The following is a 21,641-nucleotide window of genomic DNA, read 5'->3' as shown; positions in this document are numbered from 1 at the left end:
GAGGGGTAATACCCAAGCGAACGGATGAGTGCTTTGTGACTGTGTTTGCGTTCTAAACTTAGTTTATTCTCCATAACAGCTTTAGGGTAGGGAAAGAAAATATTTGTGTCACTATTTTGCAAGATACTGGTCAGTTTTCTCTCTTTTTCACCCTTAATTAATGCACACTTAGAATGTATTACTGGTTTATAAAGTGTTAATTAATAGCATATCTATAAACTGTATATTAGCCATTTATATGAGGAATCTTGCTGCAAAACTGTGCCATTTTTCTTTATGTTTTGACATTATTCTAGGGACAATTTCGTTTATCTTCCCAGCTTTTCCTTGTGGTCTTTTTAAAAAAACTTTGGAGCGATCCTAATACACTATTAAAGATAACCATAGACTGAAAAAATACTTAATCAGTTTGAATGAAAACATTACTTTTTACCTGTAGCCTGTAGCCGCAGTGAAATACCCTCACTCTCAGGACCTTTTCTTTGCTACACACTCAATAAGAAGGTCAGGCATTATATTGCAGCTTCGCGTGCCCTGGGAGCATTGTAAGCAAATCAAGCCGAGGAGAATCTTTTTTGGTTTTAAAGTCATTAATGGGTAAACAAAACGTAAAGTCATGTCTTCAGTATTAACGCACTTTTAAAAATGGCTCTACCTTGAGCCGAAATGGCCTTTAGTGAGGTTGGACAAACACACACACACACACACACACACACACACACACACACACACACACACACACACACACACACACACACATCACAAGATAGATGAGTTAAAAGTGAAGGTACGGTGTGAAAAACAACCATCCATCAAATCATTGTATACATGTATTCCCTTTGTGCACGCTTTCTGCAGACTGCACACGTGAGGTGAATGATGATTATAGGATTTTATTTTAAAGCTTCATTAGACACTCAGATGTGTTACACCCAGTCTCGGCTATTCTAATCTTGCAATGATTAATGCAATGGTGAAGATTAAAGCAACGTATTTCTTCATTAATTAATTAATCTTCTAATTTTGTGTTACCATTTATTATGAGAAGTGATAGCAAAGATGTTTGTTAAGTGTGCGACTAGCCCACCCTCTTAATGAGATAAATGTTCCATATTTTATTTTATTTTATTTTATTTTATTTTGATGTTTTAAAGCTCTGCTGTTTTAAAGACCAAGTCCACTAACTTTTTCAACTCATTTGCAGTGGTAAATGAATGCCTTATGGGTCAATCCCTTTGGGAAACAAGCTTCTGTTCGAAGATCTGAGTGGCTTTTCTAATCCGTGTTTCCCCGTCGTTTTGCTATCTGTGGCTAATGCAGGAAATAGGGGTAGAGGACTATTTTCACATTCAGAGTGACCGATCACAATTAAAAAAAAACTAGTAAAAAATTGTTTCTCTGTGAACTTGGTCTTTAAGGATGTCTATGTTTATCTGTCTAGACATTCAGATCATTTTTTTTATTTGCACTTCATGAACAAGTTGTATGAAAATCATTTACACCACGGATCTAGATGTCAGGGTAAATGTGTTTCTGCAAAACATCAAAGAAGATATCTTTAGAAAATGTTTTATCACATGAGGCAACAAACCCCGCTGAATACAATCTGTACACTTCTCAGTTTTGTTGTTCAAAACATTTTTCCTCAAGAACTGTGATGTGAGTTTATGTTGATGGGATCTGAGCTCTTGAGGGCCAGACCATCACAGATTTGCATTTTTGTATGCAAATGCACCTCAACAAATGTGTGATGTTATACGTTTTAGACACATCCTGGATCAGTGATGGGGGAACGAGAGGCGACAGGTCTGCAGTCAAGGCATCTGGTCCTGCTGGGATCCACTGATGGTCTATGTTGATGTGTTCACATTAACGTTGGTTTGCAGGCTGCAGGCAGCGATGTGCAATGATGAAAATGATAAACCATCTTTTTAAAAGCGTGACAAGTAGAAAAGATTTGACCATCCTGAAGTGATGCTGCAGGAAACATTTTTACCATGCCATAGCTGACTGAATTTATGAAGGAGGAGAGAGATGAAAGATCAGGAGGGAACTGGGAAAAGGGAGAGGAGTAGATGAGCAGCACAAATAACAGGGGGAGAAGAACATCCTGAGGTAAACAGACAAAAACTCTCCAGTCCAGGATTTGAATTTCTAATCAATGCTGAATAATCACAAGCATTTTAGTTTTTCTTTGTTTTGCTTGTACATCACAACAGTTTTTAAACAACTGTTCTTCAAAGTCTTGAGGATGGATTTCATTAACAGGTTTCAGTAGATGGCTGTTTAAAGAAGCTTTTTATTCTTCTCTGTATTCATAGAAACGTAAGGTTGAATAAAAAAAGCAGCTAGCTTAAAAAACATTGTGTATTTTTACAGATATTTCCACCCCATATCTTTTTACATCTTTGCATGAAATTAAATTTATGTCCAACCTAATATTTCATTTGAATAGGTGGTTACTTTCAGACACATTTTCATGGCTGACTGACACCGCTGATTCTCTACATTAGTGGTGGTTGGAGGGACTGTGGCCTCGCCTCTGTCAGTGCGTCCCAGGGCAGCTGTGGCTAATTGTAGCTCATCCCCACCAGCGTGTGAATGCGTGGATGACTGATTGTGTTGTGAAGCACCTTGGGGGGTTGTAGAACCCTAAGAAGGCGCTATACAAGTACAGGCTACTCACTATTTACATTGACACATATTGAACATCTCATACAAACTGTGGAACTCAATATAGAGAAAGTGGTTCCTGCTTTCATAGAAAAACTAGAACTAGTATCCAAACTTTAGTACTGGTAACTAGTTTCATGTTTTGTAACATGTAATTTTCTAGCCTGGCAAGCCATCCTATATGTATAAATCTATAGTCTGGTCATGACCCAGGAGCACAGCTTGGTGGTCTGTGGTTGCCTTTTTCAAAATGTTCATATTTTCAAATCATTTTCTTGAGCCAGTATGTGCTTAAATGACCCTTTACAGGTTTAATGAAATGTCACTCAGACCCCATTCGCCCTCTGTGGTTAAAATACATGATTTGCAACTTCAGAGTGCCGATACGGTCTGTTGAATTTAGAAAAAAAATTAGCTTACATGCAGTCTTGTTTCAGCACATTTCCTGCATTATTTAGATCATGAACACAGCTGAATTGTTCATTTTAGTGATGAATCACTCTTGTAGACACTAATGATGGCTGGCGAGACATTTCAGCTGTCAGATGAAGGTGTTAAAAAGACGAATGCACAGCAAGAAAGTAAGTTAGATTTTTGGTTGTACTAAACAGACACTGGGGGAAAGCACTCCAAAACTGCTCCTTTTAAGCTGTCGCCATACACAACTAGACAGCGCTAGAACCAATCAGACCAATGAACAACGGGATGTATTCATTGCTACAGAAATCAGTCAATGGGGTCTGCCATAAACCATCGAAAAAGAAGAAGCAGAAGAAGCAAAGGCATTATTTTTCTAAATAAATGACTAAAGTATGTCTATCGTCTCACGTCTCAAGGAAATGCACAAGTCTAAATAGTCCAAAGTTGATTCCGTGGTTTGTCTAGGATTCTAGGGTAGTACCTTTCAATTTGTAACATGTAGCTTTTGTTTTGTAACAGGGGGATATTAAATAAAAGCACAAGTCTTAAAATACAAACCTCAGAGTCTTACAAAGAACAAGTTTAAAGTTACAAAACGAAACTTTCATTTTACAAAATGAAAGTTTCACATTACAAGTTACAAAACACGATACAAGTTACAAGATCAAGGTCTGGATCATTCCATAAATGGTCACTACAAAGTCTAGACTGCAATCCAATGGACTATTGTGTGTGGGATCTCCTAAAGGAGCAAGTCTAAGAAAAATCTGACTGGTTTAACTGACATCAGATCAGGTCACATCTGGAACCGAAACAAAAAACATTTCTGTTAAAGCTCCAGCCACTCTCCTGTTAGGAATAAACAGATACTCCCACTTTTGGCCTCAGAACAAACATGGATGACAGAACACATTTGCATCTGATGCAGCTGAACAACACTGATGTTAAAGCTGGAGGGAAATTAGCAGCAGTGAAAGCAAATCATCTGTTTCCGTTGTTCAGGTGAAGCGTGTCAGCGACAGATTTATTATTAATGTGTCCAAATAGCTTCATATGAGGAATGTTTTTTTAAATGACGTCTATTGTTTTGTCTGTGCAGCACCGTAAAGGTCCATGTTCGTAACTGAATCTCAATGTCAACGAATTACCTGAGAGGCCTGAGACCGTGATGTGTCTCGGTGCGTCTCTTTGTTCTGTTGCTTGATGTGATAAATGTGGTTTTTTTAAAGAAGAATTCACTCTGTAGACATGCCTGTTTGTTTATTAATACTTTACATAATTTCCTCGTTTAGAGCAGAATGCACAGCCTTTTGGGATCTTTTATTGGTGATTTTTGGTCAGTTTGGGACACATTCATCTGCGTTTTCACTTAGTTTTCACAGCAGATCTCAATCACAACGTTTGTCAGAGACCAAAAAAAAACATTTGTCCCAATTGTTGAGTTCTAAAAACCATAACAAACTTTAATGATTTCATTCATGACCGTTTTGCTGGTATTTTACTGAAATCTGTGTTTCAGCCTGAGCTCTGTTCAGGATGAAAGGTCTGTTGGAGGAAAAAAAGAAAAGCATCTAGATGAGACATCCCTAATAACATGATTGAATCTAGACTTTTGTCAAAATGAGAACAAAACATGACTGGAAATGGTAGAACAGTGTTTTTAATTTCTCATCAAATAAAATTATATTTGTTTTATTTTTACAGTATATAATGTAGGACTTATAAACTATAGTGAATGATTTCTGGGACTAAAATAGACATTTTATTAAAGAACATGCATGATGTTCACTTTTCCATCTTTGTTTTTCTTTATTTCTTCACGTTTCTTTTTCTCGGCATTTCTTCTTGTACCACTCTTGGCTCTTATACTCGGGGAAATAAAGGAAATGAGCAACTCAAGTGTATCCAGACCAATTATTTGCTGCTGAGGGCAAAATTATATCACATATTTCTGAAATTCAGCAAATTCTTCAGATTGATGATCTGCAAAGATCTGTAGAGAATGTAACCAGCAGGTTTCTATTAACTGTCAGTTATCAACCAACTAACAGTGACATTTCTGCAAAATTCTGCTGAATATTGAGACCTTTAAAAAAAGTTGAGATAGCTAGAGGTAAACACCAGCTACCAGAACCAGAATTCCCTTTTAAAAAAGGGCGGCTCTAAGTGGGTCCAGGATGGGCCAGTGCCACAATAACAGCAAGCTTGGACCCCATCCTGTGACCCCCCTACTCAGGGCAGACCTTGAGAATTAAAAAGTACTGGTTTTTGTGTTTATTCAGTCTAATCTTGAGAGTTCAATTTAAAAAAAACTAGACTTTTCCACTGATCGGGAAGCTAATGCCTAATGCTTTAGCCTAATGCAAGATGTGGACCCAAAGAATGTGAATGCACTGACCTGAAACTGAAAAAAATTATGAGACAAAAACTTTCATGTTGTCCCTGATATAGACAACTAATGATAAAAACCAGTATGATGTATAAAGTGATCAATGCATAATGGATTATGGGCATTTCACTTCACTTACTTGCAAAGCGCCGTCCATGAACCAGACTGGAACCCAAGGAGCTGGACACTACAGCATCAACATAAATTGCAAGAGCAATAAAAGAAGGGCTTCTTGCAAGAGCAATAAAAGAAGGGTTTCTTGGGAGGGGCTCCGGTGGGGGGTCCCACAGGGGTCGATCCTTGGTCCACTTTTGTTTGCCATTTATCTGCTACCTCTGGGGTCAATCTTTCGTAAACATGGCCTATCATTCCATCTGTATGCTGACGATTGCCAGATTTACTCTCCATTGTGTCAGGAGAAAGGTCACTCTATTCAGTCCTTTGTCTCCTGTGTTAACGAGGTGAAGTCTTGGCTAATGTCCAACTATCTACATCTGAATGAGGGAAAGACAGAGCTCATTGTTTTTCACCCCAACAGCAGGAATGTGGATCGTTATGCTGATCTTGGCCCTCTTTCTCCATACTCAAAACCAGTTGTTACCAGTTTGGGGGTGAAACTTGATGTAGGACTTAAATTTGATGCTCACATCAATTCTGTGATACGGTCCAGTTTCTTTCACCTGAGACGCCTTGCTAAAATCAAGCATATGCTGTCGAGAGCCCACCTGGAGCGGGTACTGCATGCCTTTGTAATTTCTCGGCTTGACTACTGCAGCTCTCTCTACGCAGGGTTGTCAGTCAACACTGCGTCGCCTACAGGTTGTGCAGAACAGCGCTGCCAGGTTCCTGACTGGGACCAGGAAATGGGACCACATCAGTCCAGTTCTGGCCTCCCTGCACTGGCTTCCGATTTCCTATCGCTCACAATTCAAAATACTCGTCTTTGTTTATCATTTCTTCCAGGGTGGTGCTCCCCCCTATCTAGCCACACTCCTGAACAGACATTCCCCATCACGCGCTCTGCGCTCCTCTGACCAAGGCCTGCTCGCTGTCCCTCAGTCTAGGTGTCGTACCCGTGGGGACCGGGCTTTCTCAGTCCTAGCACCGTTACTCTGGATCCAGTTGCCACCCTCAGTTAGGCTGTCCCCTTCTCTGCCAGTCTTTAAGAATCACCTAAAAACACACCTCCTCCGCTTGGCGTTTCCAGAACATGTTTGATTATGGCCCTCTATTATGTTGAATCCATTCCACAGTTTTCATTGGTACACTCAATCCATCCACTCAATACAATTGTGTTTCACACATTTGTATTTTACCGGATTGTTTCATCTATCTTGTTATTTCCATTTTGTATTTTGTAATTTGTATTTTGTAATTTGAATTTCTTTTATTGTTGATTTATTCAGTATAATTACTTACAACTGTACCATGTTCAGCGCTTTGGGCTTCCTGACAGGGTTGCGGAAGGCGCTTTATAAATAAAGCTTTGATTGATTGATTGATTGATTGATTGATTGATTGATTGATTGATTGAAGAAAAACAATAAACATCTGCATCACAGCAGCAAACAATAAAACATTACAGACAATAGACAGATAAGACACGGCTGGCAAATAACACCAGACTACTACAGCTATTGTTTAAAGACCATCATCAGTTGTGTTAAAACGTGACTTAAAAATCGCCAGCGATGGTGAATAACCCACTGTCAGAGGCAAATAATTCCAAGGCTTTGGAGTCATGACAGAGAACGCCAGATGCCCCTGCAATGTGTACTTATGTGCAGAGCCATCAACAGTTCCCCATCAGCCAAAAGTAATGCCAGTGATGGAGTGTACTGGTACATGAAAGCTACTAAGTAAGATGTAGAAGTTCCCTGTGAGGCTTTGTAGGCAGTTGTGCTTTTGTGAGGCAGATGTGTCCGCCATTGCTATGAAACATTATCAGTTCCTCTGCTGTAAATTCCCTTCGTGCTATAAAACAATGATTAAATACAAAATTTTATATACTATAAATATTGTACAAAATTCAAAGAATAAGCAGCAAAGTTCTGAATTATGATGGTATTTTTGGTCCTTATAGTCATAAAGATTATCCTTTAACGTTTCCTTTCAGTCAGCCTAGCACACATTACACATCACCAGTTTTACATGTAAAGTTCACGTGACTCCAATTAGCATTAGTCATTTAGCTTTGGGACTTCAGTTGTGCTACATTCTTATGGGTCATGCTTCTTATGAATGTCAATAAGCTGTCGCTGCAGACCTCTAGCAGCAGCGGCGGCGTGATGATGACAGATTCAGCAGAACGCCACTGCAGGGCTGAGTCTGTAGTTTAACAGTTCTTTTGTCTGAGCATGTTCAGGTATTAGTTAGTCAAATCTGGTGATTTATAAATATTTAGGGCTCATTCTTATCCCAATTTAAATAATGCCATGGAAAATCATTTTCAAAGCAGCACGCCAGAGTTTTCCCCCTTTCAGGAATTATGTATGGTTTATCAGAAATCAGTAAAAAGGATAGTCTTACCCTGTAATAATATAGGAAATACGTCAAAGTTTTTTTTTCTTGCTAAACTCGAGTCGCTCCCACACCAAAACTAACTAACTACACATCCATTCCTACTAGAGACCACTGCAGGTTTATTGAAATAACATGATTCACTTTCCCTTTCGGAGCTGTGCGCTCCAACAGTAATAGGGAGCCTGTGTCCTCCCTTTCCGGTCGGCTCATGAGTCCCCAGAACAACGAAAAAAAGGAATGCAAGTCAACGGGGCTAATAATGCTATTTTCTAATCCGCTTTGCCTTAGGCCCTGGAATACACATATGTTGTACTGCAATTTAAATGAAAAGTAATGATGAGTGTTTTGACCATGCCAGTCACATACTTTGAGATTTATCAACTTGTAAAAGCTCGTAATTAGCACGATTGCGAATCAGACATCGGCCCGTCACATATATGACATCGACACATAATCTCCTCTCCCCTAGCATAGCTGCCACTTATCACATGGCCAGATTTATGGTGGTTTTTTCCTCCTGTGGGAAGGATTTGAAATTTGCAGAATTTACAACCATTTTCCCTCAGTTTTCTCCATGTCTGGTTCAATGACGTCACTTTTGTGAAGCGCATTTGTAATCCTGGACTTATTTTCACACCAAACCTAAAATAGCATTACCTCCCATTCGAAAATAAACGAGTTCTTGGTATCAAAATGCATCTTTAAAATTTACGGACATCATGTGTGAAATCCATGCTACAAAACAAGCGGAAATAGAAAACAGTGTTTTTAGCCCCGTTGACTTGCTCAATTTTTTTTGTTCTTCTGGGGACCCATGATGCAGAAGTGACTTTGGCTCTCTGTGCTTGTTTGGCTGTGAGAGTGTAGCGGCGTGTTTATATCAACCTCCGGCGCCACGCCATTCCCCCGGCACAAGGACTCTTTCACCACGTTAAAATGGGCCTTTAGGGAGGATATAAACTAACGACCCTCTGGAGGGTTTGAAAAGCTTTACGCTGCACTTTTTCTCTTGAAATAACAAAATTCTTTGGATGGAAATCAAAATGCTTTTGTCTTTTTGCCTTTCTACAAATTCTACCAAATTCAGGTTTTCATTCAAACCACAAAGATTCTAAAGTTTTTTATTTTTATTTTAAAACACACTCAAAGATTCTCTTTCTGGGGCATTTTTCCTTTTTAGGAAGCACAGTAAAATCTTTTTTGATCTGCAGAAATGAGATTGGGATTTTTCTGACAGCCAGTTGCTGTTTTACTGTGAGGTGCAGAAGCATTTTTCATCTGACAGCTGAGCTGTACAGAAACATGAGAAGATAGTTTACTCTCAAATCATGTTTCGGTTCCACCAGATAGTTTTATCTGATGGGTACATTGTTGGATCTTTCTGTTTAGCTTGTCAATATATCAGTCAGAGGTTTCAAATAAAATATTTGTGGTTGTTTTTATCTTCTGCAGTTCCACAAAACTGCAAAAAGTTTTGAGTAAAATTTAAGTTTTTACAATTTATTAAATATTTTCAGGTTTCACAGGTGTCATTTTAGAATGAAGTTTTTTATTTTATTTTTAAATAAATATTTTTGTATTTTTAAGTTTGCTGTAATCATTTAGTTTATTATTATTTCTTCGTCAGAGACCATGTACAAAACCAAAAGTTCCAGGTAAGTTGGTGTTTGAGGCTCTTAACTGTTTCCCAAAATTTAATAATCCCTTTTATACATTTAAAAATTTCAATCAATTTGATTCTGATGGGAAAATATTCTGCAAGAATGGCAAAAATTGCCAGAAATCTAAAAATACAAATTAGGAGTTCATTCAGGCAACTGCTGTGTTCCATTTAGGAGACAAATGCCATCCATTTAAAATACAATCCTAATCCTCCGTATCAAGTAATCAGATTAAACCTTCAAAGTTCAATTTCTCCTTTAACTGATCCTCGGCTTGAGGTAAAACTCGATAAGTCCATCGGCAATGACAGACGGATGTCTGGCTGAGATCTGGGTACATTTGCAGCTTCCTCAGGCTGTTCTGAAACTGTACACGTTCACATCTTGTTTCAATGAGTGAATTTCACAACAAAGACACATTCTGTTCCTCAGATGAGCTTTTTCTGCCTGTCTGTCAACTTATCCCACTTCATCTTGTTAATGTTTGCACGATGAAACTGATCAAGTTGCTAGAAGAAAAAGATCTTTTTCGAAGCATAAAGGAGCAGTTCTTGGTTTGTGGTGCCAGTATTAATACTAAAAACTAAATCTTACAGCTAATAAGAGGTCACTAACTTTGCAGTCTGTTTAAATTTGGGAGTTTTTGTTTGTTACCATGCAATAATTGGTTTTAATTAACCATTTATTAGATTAATCTTTGGAGCAGAGAACACATACTGTGAGACCCGAGTTTAAGAACTTTTTTTAACCGAGTGAACAGTGTGTCTGACAAATGTTCAAGTTCTGGAGAGAGAATGAGAGAAAAATCTGCCAAACGGGCAAAATTTATATACTTTTTCAGTCTAGGTCAAGCACACCTGCATCTAATCAAAACAACCATTACCATACAATGGAGCCTAATGACCTCAGCAACGCCTCAGAGGGTAGGGAGGAGGGTATTCATAGGTAGTTTTGTTGATGAAGGTTCTCAGTCATCCAGGCCATGGTAATCCAAAGGGGTTGGAATGAAAGCAACTGGACTTTGGTTCCTTTAAGATGTCTCACTTCTCATCTGAGGAGCTTGGTCATTTTTGGAAGCTCCTTGGATGAGAAGTGAAACGTCTTCAAGAAACCAAAGAAGTCCAGTTCGAACGCCTTTGGATTACCATGGCCTGGATGACTGAGAACCTTCACCAGTATGCTTTGAAACATCTTACCTTACAAAGTCTAAAAAAATGTATCAAGAATTCTTTAAAAAAATTGGACTGTTTGGAAGAAAAATAGAAGCGTGAGAACAAATCAAAACCTGCACAGGATTTAAAAGTACAAGCTGTTTGTGTTTTCAGAAGGACAAGAATATTTAGGCAACAGGGTCTCACCGTAAAGTCTTCTGTTCAGCATCACTCATGTTCTGTATGAATAACAAAAGTTTTTTTGGGGGGTTGTGAATGATTCTTCAGCATTTTCCTTAGCTCCATTTACTTTGACCGGCGTCAAATCGACATCTGGAACATGCAAGTCAAACTGACCAATCACAGCTCTACTTGCAACCACATGGCACAGATCTACTAAGGCGCTTTTAAATCAGACTGGACTTGCAACATAACCTGTGGTCCTTTATGCTCAGAGCAGGTGAGTCTTTCAGTTAGTAGCAGTGGATCGGAAGCTTTCGGTCATCAAAACAAAACCGATGTCTAGTGCAGGGAGACATCAAACCTTACAGAGCAGTCTGAACAGTCTTCTTATCAAAGTGCATCTTGACTCTGAGACCCTGTTCAGCTGTGAATATTAAGCTCAATAAATTATTCAGCAGCAGCTTTGTTTGCCTTGAACAAACCCGGTCATGGGCTCATACAGAACATGACTGCAGCTTCGCTCAAGACAGGTTTGTCTGTTTCATCAGTCGTGCATTTACAGCACACATTTAGGTTTTAAGTAGGTATTATACCAGTGTGGTTGTACTTGTCTTAGGTGAAACATGAATGGTGTTATGCTTTAAAAAGGTACTTTTTGAATTAGCCTCTGCTTGTGAATAGCTGTGGTTCATTTGTTTTATTGATTCTTTGGACGTCCCAATCTATAAGATGTTGCACAACAACCTCATGTTTGAAAATCAAGAATGGCAGGATGAAATGAGGTATTTTTGTTTGAAGAGATATTCCACCCCTAAGTGAAGTTTTGTCTATTTTTGTATTCCCAAGTTAGATAAGTGAGAAAAAAAGCATTTTGTAACCAGTGCAGTAATTCTCCTGGTCTGGCAGCACTCCATCTGCTTTAGGGGAGCATAAACAATGGAAGTGAATAGCTGGAATTAGCATTTTTCTGTGCAAAAGTGATTACAATTACTACTTACTATGAGCTCAATAATCATGTCGACTGCAAATGAAAAGTTAGAAGTAACACAAAGAATTTGCAGGAGCCGATATAGACTTGGGACTACATTATGACAGAGCACCTCTGTAAGCCGCCACTGCATGGCCCATGGATGTAACAAAGCAGTCAAAAGAGCCATGAGCCATTGAAACTACCCAGCCGTGGGGCGGAATGCCTTTCAAACTGTCTCTGCACGCAACTGGACAGTTTTAGGACCAATCAGAGCAACAAACAATGCAACATATTCATTGTTACAGATGTCAGTCAACGAGGCAGTCCAGCATACACTGTCAAAGACGAAGCAAATACATTTTTTTTAGTTAAGTACCTCTGTTCATGTCTCAAAGAAAGGCTCAAATCTAAATTGTTCAAGGTTGATGCCAAAGCCATTTAACCCATTCAGGCTCAAAATAAGTTTTGATAAAAGGACGAACAGCTAAGTCTTTCAGGGGTACTTCTGAGTTATAACATGCTCATGAAATACGTATGTGGGGTAACCAGGTAGGTAGGTTTTAACTGTTGCAAATCTGCAACGCCTGCCTCCAGAGGGTTAAAATGATAGCCACTCCTGAGCCAATGCCATCATTGGAATTTGGAGTCCTAAAACATTTTCAAGGTTTATTTTTTACCACTGTTAATCTCATAATAATTTTAGCATAAATAATATAGTATTTGTGCAGAAAGCATCTTAGGTTGCACCAGGAACGATACAGCTAGCTGCTGCTAAAATGTTTGTACTGCAAATAACCAAACAATTCAGTGTAACTAACTGCATAATGATAAACTCACAGCAAAGGTTTATTAAAAAAAAGCCTGCTTTGCAATTTCTAAAAATTAAGTTATTGACAACCCTTTTTAGTTAATCAGTCCAGTCAGAGCTATTCCCTGCTTTTCCAAACTGAGGCTGGTAAAAGACGTACATAAAATCTTTCCGCAACTTTCAAGAAATGTGAATTATCACATGAACTTTCATCACATTATCATACAGTGTTGGGTATTTCTTAGATCCTGAAACTAAACCCAAAATGAACCACACACAGGAGAGACGTCTGTAGGTTTTACGCTGTGTTGGAGACAGCGGAGAGAGACAGGCCAGAAGCCTTTCCAGGCCTCCGTCATATCAACTCTGGCGTGTCTCCCCTGAACACAGCAGTTTGATTGAAATACAGGAAAGAAGGGCGAATAACCATTCATCACTGTTTACAGTTAACCAATTACAGCGTTTCTAAGGCGGGACCTTCTATAAAGGAAGTCTCAAGTTACAGAGTTGTCTGTTGAAAGCCAACTTGCTGACTCTTACTTTATGACTGACAGCCAGCAACTCGTATACGAGTTGCCACACACTATTCCCTAACCTCCATGCTCATCAGCCCACAATCCAGAGCTATGAGGAAAGGAGAAAAAACCCTGTGGCTTTCTTATTACTTAAAGAGCAGCATTTAAAACAGTAGTACATCAAAACACCTAACATGCAGTAATATGATTATCATGTCCTCCTTGTTCCTCTGAGCCGCTCCTGTGTTTTGTGGCTGCTCTGTGCTGTTTGTCACGCTGCTGTGCAACCAGTCCTGAGCAGAAGTGGGTGGCTTTCTGCAGAGATATGAGCCAGTTGCAGGTTTAAGTGCTGCCATCTCAGGGTGTGTGTGTGTGTGTGTGTGTGTGTGTGTGTGTGTGTGTGTGTGTGTGTGTGTGTGTGTGTGTGTGTGTGTGTGTGTGTGTGTGTGTGTGTGTGTGTGCTTCTGCAGAAACTCATAAACAACAGCAACAGCAGAAACAGCAACGCACACACCTCATCACCCACGCACGTACAACACACTGACAGTTAGTACACAACCACACACAAGTGTGCACACAGCGTGTCCACATGGGACACGGAGAAGCAGAGGAGGTGACAGATTACCGTGTGGGAGGAAGTAGTGGGTGTAAATTATTCAGGAGTGTGTGAGAGAGAAAGGACGGACAGACTAAAGATGGACACGTTTCAGTTTTTTTGTTTAGTCTTGTTTTGTCTCACCAGAGCTTACAGCTTTGCACTCAGCCTCTCCCTCTCTCCATCTATTGATCTATACGCCTATACATTCTTTTTTATTTGCTATAATATTCATATCTTCCTATCAATACATTGTCTAAAATGATTGCCTAATAATGATTTAATTAATTCTGAGCAATAAATAGTACATTGGCCTGCTTTCAGCCCTCATGATTTATTGTAATATCAACAATGGGCAGGAATTCATCCCAGGAGAATTAGAACAATGATGCTGAAAACCTCTTTTCCTTTTCTTTAATCTATAAAACATTTAATCTGAATAAATGACTGTGAACAGTGATGACAAGACTGCTGATCATCAAATGTCCATCAGATGTCATATCAGGTTGCCATAGTGATGGTTATTGCAGCCTTTTATCTGATTCACACTCATAATAAAGCCTGCTACGGTGGCACAGGAGTTAAGTGCTCGCCCCGTAATCGAAAGGTTGCTGGTTCGAGTCCCGCTCAGTCTGTCGCTGTCGTTGTGTCCTTGGGCAAGACACTTAACCCATGTTGCCTGCTGGTGGTGGTCGGAGGGACTGGTGGCGCCAGTGCTCGGCAGCCTCGCCTCTGTCAGTGCGCCCCAGGGCAGCTGTGGCTACATTGTAGCTCATCCCCACCAGTGTGTGAATGTGTGTGTGAATGGGTGAATGACTGATTGTGTTGTAAAGCGCCTTGGGGGGTTCTAGGACTCTAGAAGGCACTATATCAAATACAGGCCATTTACCATTTACCATTTTGCTGTATTTATAAAAAAAAATTCCGATTAAAAAGAATATTTTGTACATTTTAGTGTAGCAAGGTGTTTCTGTACACTTTTGTTTTCTGTTAAAATAATATAAAGAAACATTCAGATACATACAATATCAGTTGAGATGAAGCTCTCGATTTAACTGTCAGTCTACGTTCCAACCCTCACCTATGGTCGCGAGCTTTGGGCAGTGACCGAAAGAATAAGATTTGCAGACACAACCGGCCGAAATGAGTTTTCTCCACAGGGTGGCTGGGCTGTCCCTGTAGGGTGAGAAGCTTTGTCATCTGGGAGAGGCTCAGCATGGACCTGCTGCTCCTCCACATTGAGAGGAGCCAGTTGAGGTGGCTTGAGCATCTAGTCAGGACGCCTCCCTGGTGAGGTTTTCCAAGCAAGCCCAACTGGGAGAAGACCTACAGGAAGACCCAGAACACAGTGGAGGAACTTTGTCTCTCGGCTGACCTGGGATCACCTTGGGATTACCCCAGAGGAGCTGGCTGGGGAGAGGGAAGTCTAGGCCTCTCTGTTTAGGCTGCAGCCCCTGTGACCCGACCCTCGATAAGCAGATAAAGAAGGATGAATGGATGGATGGATGAGTTCTTAAAATCACAGTTTTGATTAAAAAAGACAAGAAAAGGAATCAGTTCTGTTCAGTCAGGGGTTGTTTGAATTTTAATTTCATGCAAAAACCCAAAGAATCATACCAATGGGTGAATTTATTGAAAATATTTGTTTTTGGACGTACGAGGCATAGTTCGATACAGTTTGATCCACTTATTCATCCAATTTTAAGACAAAGTATAAACAATACCAAAACATAAAATAAAAATGAAAGGGATGATGAGGCTCTTGTTAGTGATGTTTGGACCCTCAAACCATAAAGTTGGGATCATCATTCTCTTGTACTTTGATTCTGAGTCTAAAGCTAAACACGTTGGAAACTACTGCAACACGAGATATGCTACATGTGATTTATGCAAGAAAAGAAATCATGTTTTATTTAAATTACATATAACTCAGAGATGCTTCTGCGTGGAAAAATGTCTTCTCTTGGGAAATTCAAGGATAAAAAGACACTTCGTGTACTTTTCCTCTCACTTTTTCTCATTTTCCAATCAATTCTTTGTCCAGGAGGTGATGTTTACATCTGATACCCTAAAACTTATCCTGCTCTGGAGCAGATTAAATTACCAGAATCTGTTGCCATGGAGATTCATCTGAAGAAATCAGCTTCAGACAATAGAAACACAAGAGTTGAACGTTAATGTTTGCTCTCTAATCCACTAATCCTGTTGTGTAAAATCTCAGAAACAGCAGGAAAGAGCCACCAGAATTTTTGTGTTCATTTTTAATGCCACACAAGTTCAAAGACATGTTTTAATAGGATGCACTTGAAGGAAAAAGTGTGGTTTGGGGGATTAAAGGATGCAAATACACTGTAGAGATTTGTTGCTAATAAACTGGCTTGAATATTTCCTCTTTAAGTTCTAAACACTTCAGCTGAACAGTTTGGCTGGAAATAGAAAACTTTTCATTTCTAAGCCATCTTGCTGGGCTGCAACAATGGAGGAGTTCAAGCGCTCAACTGGAACCAAACGGCAAAACAAAACGCAGATTAGACAACATGAAGGTCAAGAACACTAGAGCGAGAGAATTCTGGACTGAAAGGGGACAAAGTTGCCATAAATACACAATTGTATACTGAGGAGGAGGATCGAATGAAAGAGATGAGAGGATGAAGTCTGTGATGAAAAAGAGGCTCTAAGCAATTGCCCTTTTTGACCAAATCTATTGTGGCGTGATGTTCACTTTCAGTTAATTTCTCACTAATGCTTTATAAAGGCTAAAAAAAATCCTTCTAATGCGAAATAAAAATTCTTGACTGAAGGAGAGAAAGATGGAAATCAAACAGGGTCTAGCATGGAGGAACAGAGAAGAACTATTGGGTATTTCAACGTTTTTAGCACAAACACATCAGAATGTGAAGTCGGAATGTGACACAACCTCCCATGATTTTAAAATGTGTCATGTTGCAACAAAACATTTACATTTCTTGTGTCCAAATAATTTATTAGGTGACAGATTATTGAGCATAATGCTCCTTGTTTGGAGGATTTTAATAACTTTATTTCAGTTTTCCCTGATTTATCATGGCGCATGATTGTGAGACCCACCCCTAATGATAGAGGTGCAGCTGCAGTGCACAAATCAGACTTTCTGATGGCTCTTTTAAGCTTTTATGGTATATTTTCCTCACTTTTTTAATGCAACCCTTGCCCATTTTTATTCTGCATATTTGATAAGAGGTAAAGAATCTTGTCCAATAATGATTATTAAAAAAATGTTTAATGAAGACCAAAACTGTCGCATCACAGCTTTTATGATTTTCATCATTTCCGCAGAGTAATTTGTTGAGTTTCCACTATAGAAGTTCTGGGAAATGTGTGGGAAAGGGGATGATGACCGACTAAATATGCTGGCTTGGTCTTCTCAGCCATTGTGTCGTCATACACCATCGGCCCTTTCAGGACTTTGCTAAGATGTCATCAAAATGTGACCATTTCAGAAATTAACATTGTCGCTGATCAGTGTCAAAATGCTCCTTTCAATTTGGCCCCGTGAAATGGAGACAGGCACGTGCCATGAAGGTCTGGTAGAATTACTCAGAAGTTCAGATAGTAGAAACAACTCATGACAGAAAAAAAAACTTTTACTTATCTGTATTTCAGTTTCAAAAACAAAGCACAGTAAACATAAACATAAACAGGCATGACAACAAGTGAAACAAAACTGATAAATACATTTTTAAATAGCACAGCAGTTTTGATTATTTTAACATTTTCAACTCAGTGAACTGTGGGTGCATGCTCGTCATAACTCCAGCACAACACAGAATCAGTAAAAATCTAAAAGCGACACCATCTGTGCTCCTCAACACAAAGAAAAAATCTGCAGTTTGATTCGTCAAAATGACAGGAACTTCCTGTCAGGAAGTATCTTCACATTCATCACCTCCTGTGTGTATGAGTGTGTGCTTACTTTTAAACATGGGTATTTTCTCTCCTTTCACTTGATAACGTGTGAAGTGCGGTTTTAGTATTCTTCTTATTATGTGAAGTGCCTTGAGACGACTTTTGTCGTGATTTGGCGCTATATAAATAAACTTGAATTGAATTGAATTCCAGCAAACTGGTGTCAGCTGTGATTAATGGGTGAGATGTTGTCAGTGTGTTTAATCTAAATGTATCTCCATCCTCCTGCTGCTGATAATGTTGCAGCCGTGCACTCTCTGTGAACTCACTCTCATCCCTTCACATCCACACAAATCAACATTTTTAACCTATAGGTCTATTCGAGGTCACGGCGTGAACCAGATTCATCATAAAGCGCTGTACCATCAACGCGATGCAGTTCATAAGCAGGAATTCATCTTTTCACCCTCCGACCTGAACCTTCTCAAATAAAATCAGCCAAGAGCTATCGAGTGTTTTCAGACTGACACTTCATCGATTTCATGGGTTTATTAACTGTCTTTTCAAACTTCCAGAATATCAAGTGTTTGCAGTTCAATCAGGTAAACTCGTCAGATTTTCATGATACAGAAGGATGCATCTATTTGAATTATTTCTTTATTCATATGCAGCACATTTACGGAACAAGTCAAATGGGCTTCTTTGTTTGTTTTTGTTCTAGATAATTTGTTACTGTTAGAAATGTTTTTAAATACTAATATCTATGTTGACAAACTTTTTTTTATTGGATTTGGTTCTTTTGGTTTTTTTCTTACATGCTATAATATGCTTTCACATCTTAAATCACAGTAAACCACTTCACAGATAAATGAACCAAATTATCAACTCTGACTGAAATCTGGCTTCAGTTTTTATTCAGTAACTAAAATATCACAGCCCTGGAGAAAAGTTGCATGAAAAGTGGTTCAACAGCAACAAATCTGCAGCTGCTGAGGTTATTTGTAATCAATGGATTAATTTGAAGATTGTATCAGCGGAAAACAGAGTCTTGCTCAGTTGAAATCAATGTAACTGACATTTTTTGAATTAGTCATTTATTGCAAAAAACTGGCAGCGGAAAGCCTGACATTATATTTTTCTGTAGGCTGCTGCTGCAAAACCAAGACGGGAAATAGTTTAACCAGTTTTATATCAAATTGTTCAGTTATTTGTAAGGTAATTTAGTTCATTTTGCTCCGTAAAACTGAATTCCTCAAAACTGTTACAAAGGGAGCTGGAATAAATAAGTTTAACGTACTAAATGTGAAACACATGTCCCTGGAATTTTCTTTGAAATTATTCAAACATTTTGCTTTTGCCATGAAACCCTTTAGAAAAAAATGTTTGGCTTTGCTCCCTTTAGGAACTTATTCTGTTTTTTAGGTGAACACGGTGTGAGAACAGCTGTCTGTTTTATCTGCAGATAAAATGCATCAGGCTCACCCTACCTACCTTCATCCGTGCCTCTGCTCTTAAACCATCTGTTATAATACACGTCTCACGTAATGTCCTACTGACTTCCACATTATTCCCAAAGCCCATGTGTTTGTATTTGTTAAGTTTGTGCACCTAATTAGCCGACATCTAAACAAATGAGACCCGATCACCGACCCATATCTCCTCTCATCCTCATACATGCCTCTCCTCTTGATTTTTCATCTTTTGCTTCAGGCCTTTAACCTCCTCTTCTGTCACTGAGCTAGCTCATGTACTCATGGACTCGGTGTGCCTGGATGTTTTTTTATTTCTCAGCGTGTGCCAGAGGGAGTTGCAGATTTTTAAAAATGCTTTTATTAGCTACTGCTGTTCTTTCTTTAAAAACATCATCAATAGTGAAAGCTTCTCATCTGTTTCTGCAGCTCGTCAGTCAGTAGGAGCTCTATGTGGACTGAGAGTTGAAGAAGGAGCACCTGCAACTAGTGGTGAGCCGTTTCCCTTTGCCTTCTGTTGGAATTGTGTCAGAGAGAGGAGATGAGGGAGCAGCAGGGGTGTTGGAGCTGTAAATGTAGATGGTCACGATGCTGGATCAGCACCTTACACACCCTGTCTGAGCTGCACAAAGGTCTGTAAGCAATTATCAAACAGTCTGAAGAAAATATTGTAAAAGTTTATCATTTTACACAATGTATTAAAGAGGTTTGTTGAGAAGCATGTTAAAAGCTCATGACAGTGATTTCTGATGATGAAAGAGTGTTCAGCTCAGTAAAACAAAGGATGCTAGGCAAAACCAACATTTGGCTTTTAGGGTATGGATTTACCCATCAGACTCTAAAAAGACAAATAATAGGTTTATACTTTCACTTGTTCCTCATCTAAGTCAACTTCTCAAATTATCTGTTAAAGAAATGGAACACTCCATGTGCAGGGGTCTCTTGTAGGAATAAATGCCTTGAAAGTTGTTCTTAGGGGGAAAAGTATACTGGTGCACCATTTCTAGGAACTAGAAGTGACCCACACCACAGCTGAGATTCAGACGGCAGATTTTAGTGGATTATTTCCTGATATTTGGACATCTCTGACAAGGTTTTGGGGACGAGTTTAACCCAAGACATGCAGAATCACCTCTCGCGCACTAAACAGGTAAAAAATAAAGTTTCTTTATTCAAATAATCAGGAACTGAGGATGCACTGGATAAGGCCCAGTGGATTGTAACGGAACCGCAGCGTCTGAGGAGGGGAGAGCAGAGGAGCAGGTGAGTACAGGGAGGTAAGTCAAAACTAGTTAGGTGCAGAGTTAAGACTTACGGGGGAGCTGGGAGCTGAGGAGTAGGGAGGGTAGGTGGGCTGCCGGGGTGAATCCAGGAAGGGGGGTGTCCAGGAGACGGAGCGCGAGGAGAGCAGGAGAGCAGGCCGGCAGGGAGGAGAAGAGAACGGTGAGTGCTGCATCCAGAAGATTTATGAAGCACAGGTGAGTAATCCAGCGGAGGGGAGTAATCCAGCGGGACTGTGGAAAGGTAACAGGTGAGCCACAGGAGAACCAGAGGAGCTTCAGAAGTCCAAGGAGTATCCTGAGGAGTCAAGGTAAGGTCCACAATGATCCAAAAAACCTAGGAACAGGTAAGTCGGGTAAATCCACAGAGACTCAAAAAATTCCAAAAATCACTAGAGTTTAACCAAGTCACAAAGGGCAGGAACTACCAAGCTGTAGTTAAGCATCCGGCGTCGAATTGTGTTCTCCTCCTCCTCTTAAAGCTGGACCCGCTGATTGTCAATGAGCTGCAGCTGGAGCCTCCCTCTCCTGAAACACAGCAGCTCAAAGATGGAAACAATGAGAGGAGTACTCAACCCAGCACATGACAGTACCCCCCTCCATCAACGGACGCCAACTGGCGTCCCAGCAGACACAGTCTCGTAGTCCCGGATCAGGGACGGATCCTCAATGAAGGAGCGGGGGACCCAGGAACGTTCCTCCCAATCGACCAGGTACTGGGTGCCGCGGGGTCGAGAAACCAGTATCCTGCGGAAGGTGTAAACCAGGCCCCCCTTGTAGTATCTTGCAGGTGGCGGACAGAGGGGACTAGAACCAACAGGCTTGACCAGAGACACGTGGAAGACCGGGTGAACTTTGAGTGAGCATGAGAGCTCCAGTCGAACCGTAGAGGGAGTGGGGACTTCCAGGATCTTAAACAGACCTATGAATCTGGGAGTGAACTTACGGGAGGTGGCTCTCAACGGGATGTCCTTAGACGAGAGCCATACTTCCTGACCAGGAGTGTAATCCGGGGCTGGACGTCGCCGGTGGTCCACCAACTGCTTGTTTCTTTCAGCCGTTCTATCCAGCACGGCTCGGGTGGACATCCACACCCGTCTGGCCCCCCGGGGAAACTGA

General features: G+C 40.0%; 1 protein-coding gene across 6 annotated transcripts in view; it reads left to right on the top strand.

Moving 5' to 3' along the window:
• The window catches only part of slc8a2b (solute carrier family 8 member 2b), a 179,140-nt gene that overhangs the window by 104,744 nt on the left and 52,755 nt on the right, over window positions 1–21,641 (top strand). For 5 of the 6 annotated variants that reach the window (XM_070543559.1, XM_070543558.1, XM_015951244.3 and 2 more), the window contains exon 3: window positions 19,672–19,734. The exons of the other annotated variant lie outside the window; for it this stretch is intronic. The gene's annotated coding sequence lies outside the window, so the exon portion shown is untranslated. The remainder of the gene's footprint in view (window positions 1–19,671; window positions 19,735–21,641) is intronic. 6 annotated transcript variants of the gene reach the window in all.

Source organism: Nothobranchius furzeri, chromosome 13 (assembly GCF_043380555.1).
Source record: "Nothobranchius furzeri strain GRZ-AD chromosome 13, NfurGRZ-RIMD1, whole genome shotgun sequence".
NCBI classification, from domain to species: domain Eukaryota; kingdom Metazoa; phylum Chordata; class Actinopteri; order Cyprinodontiformes; family Nothobranchiidae; genus Nothobranchius; species Nothobranchius furzeri.
Note: the sequence above shows the minus strand (reverse complement) of the source record. Positions and strands in the feature narration are given on the sequence as shown.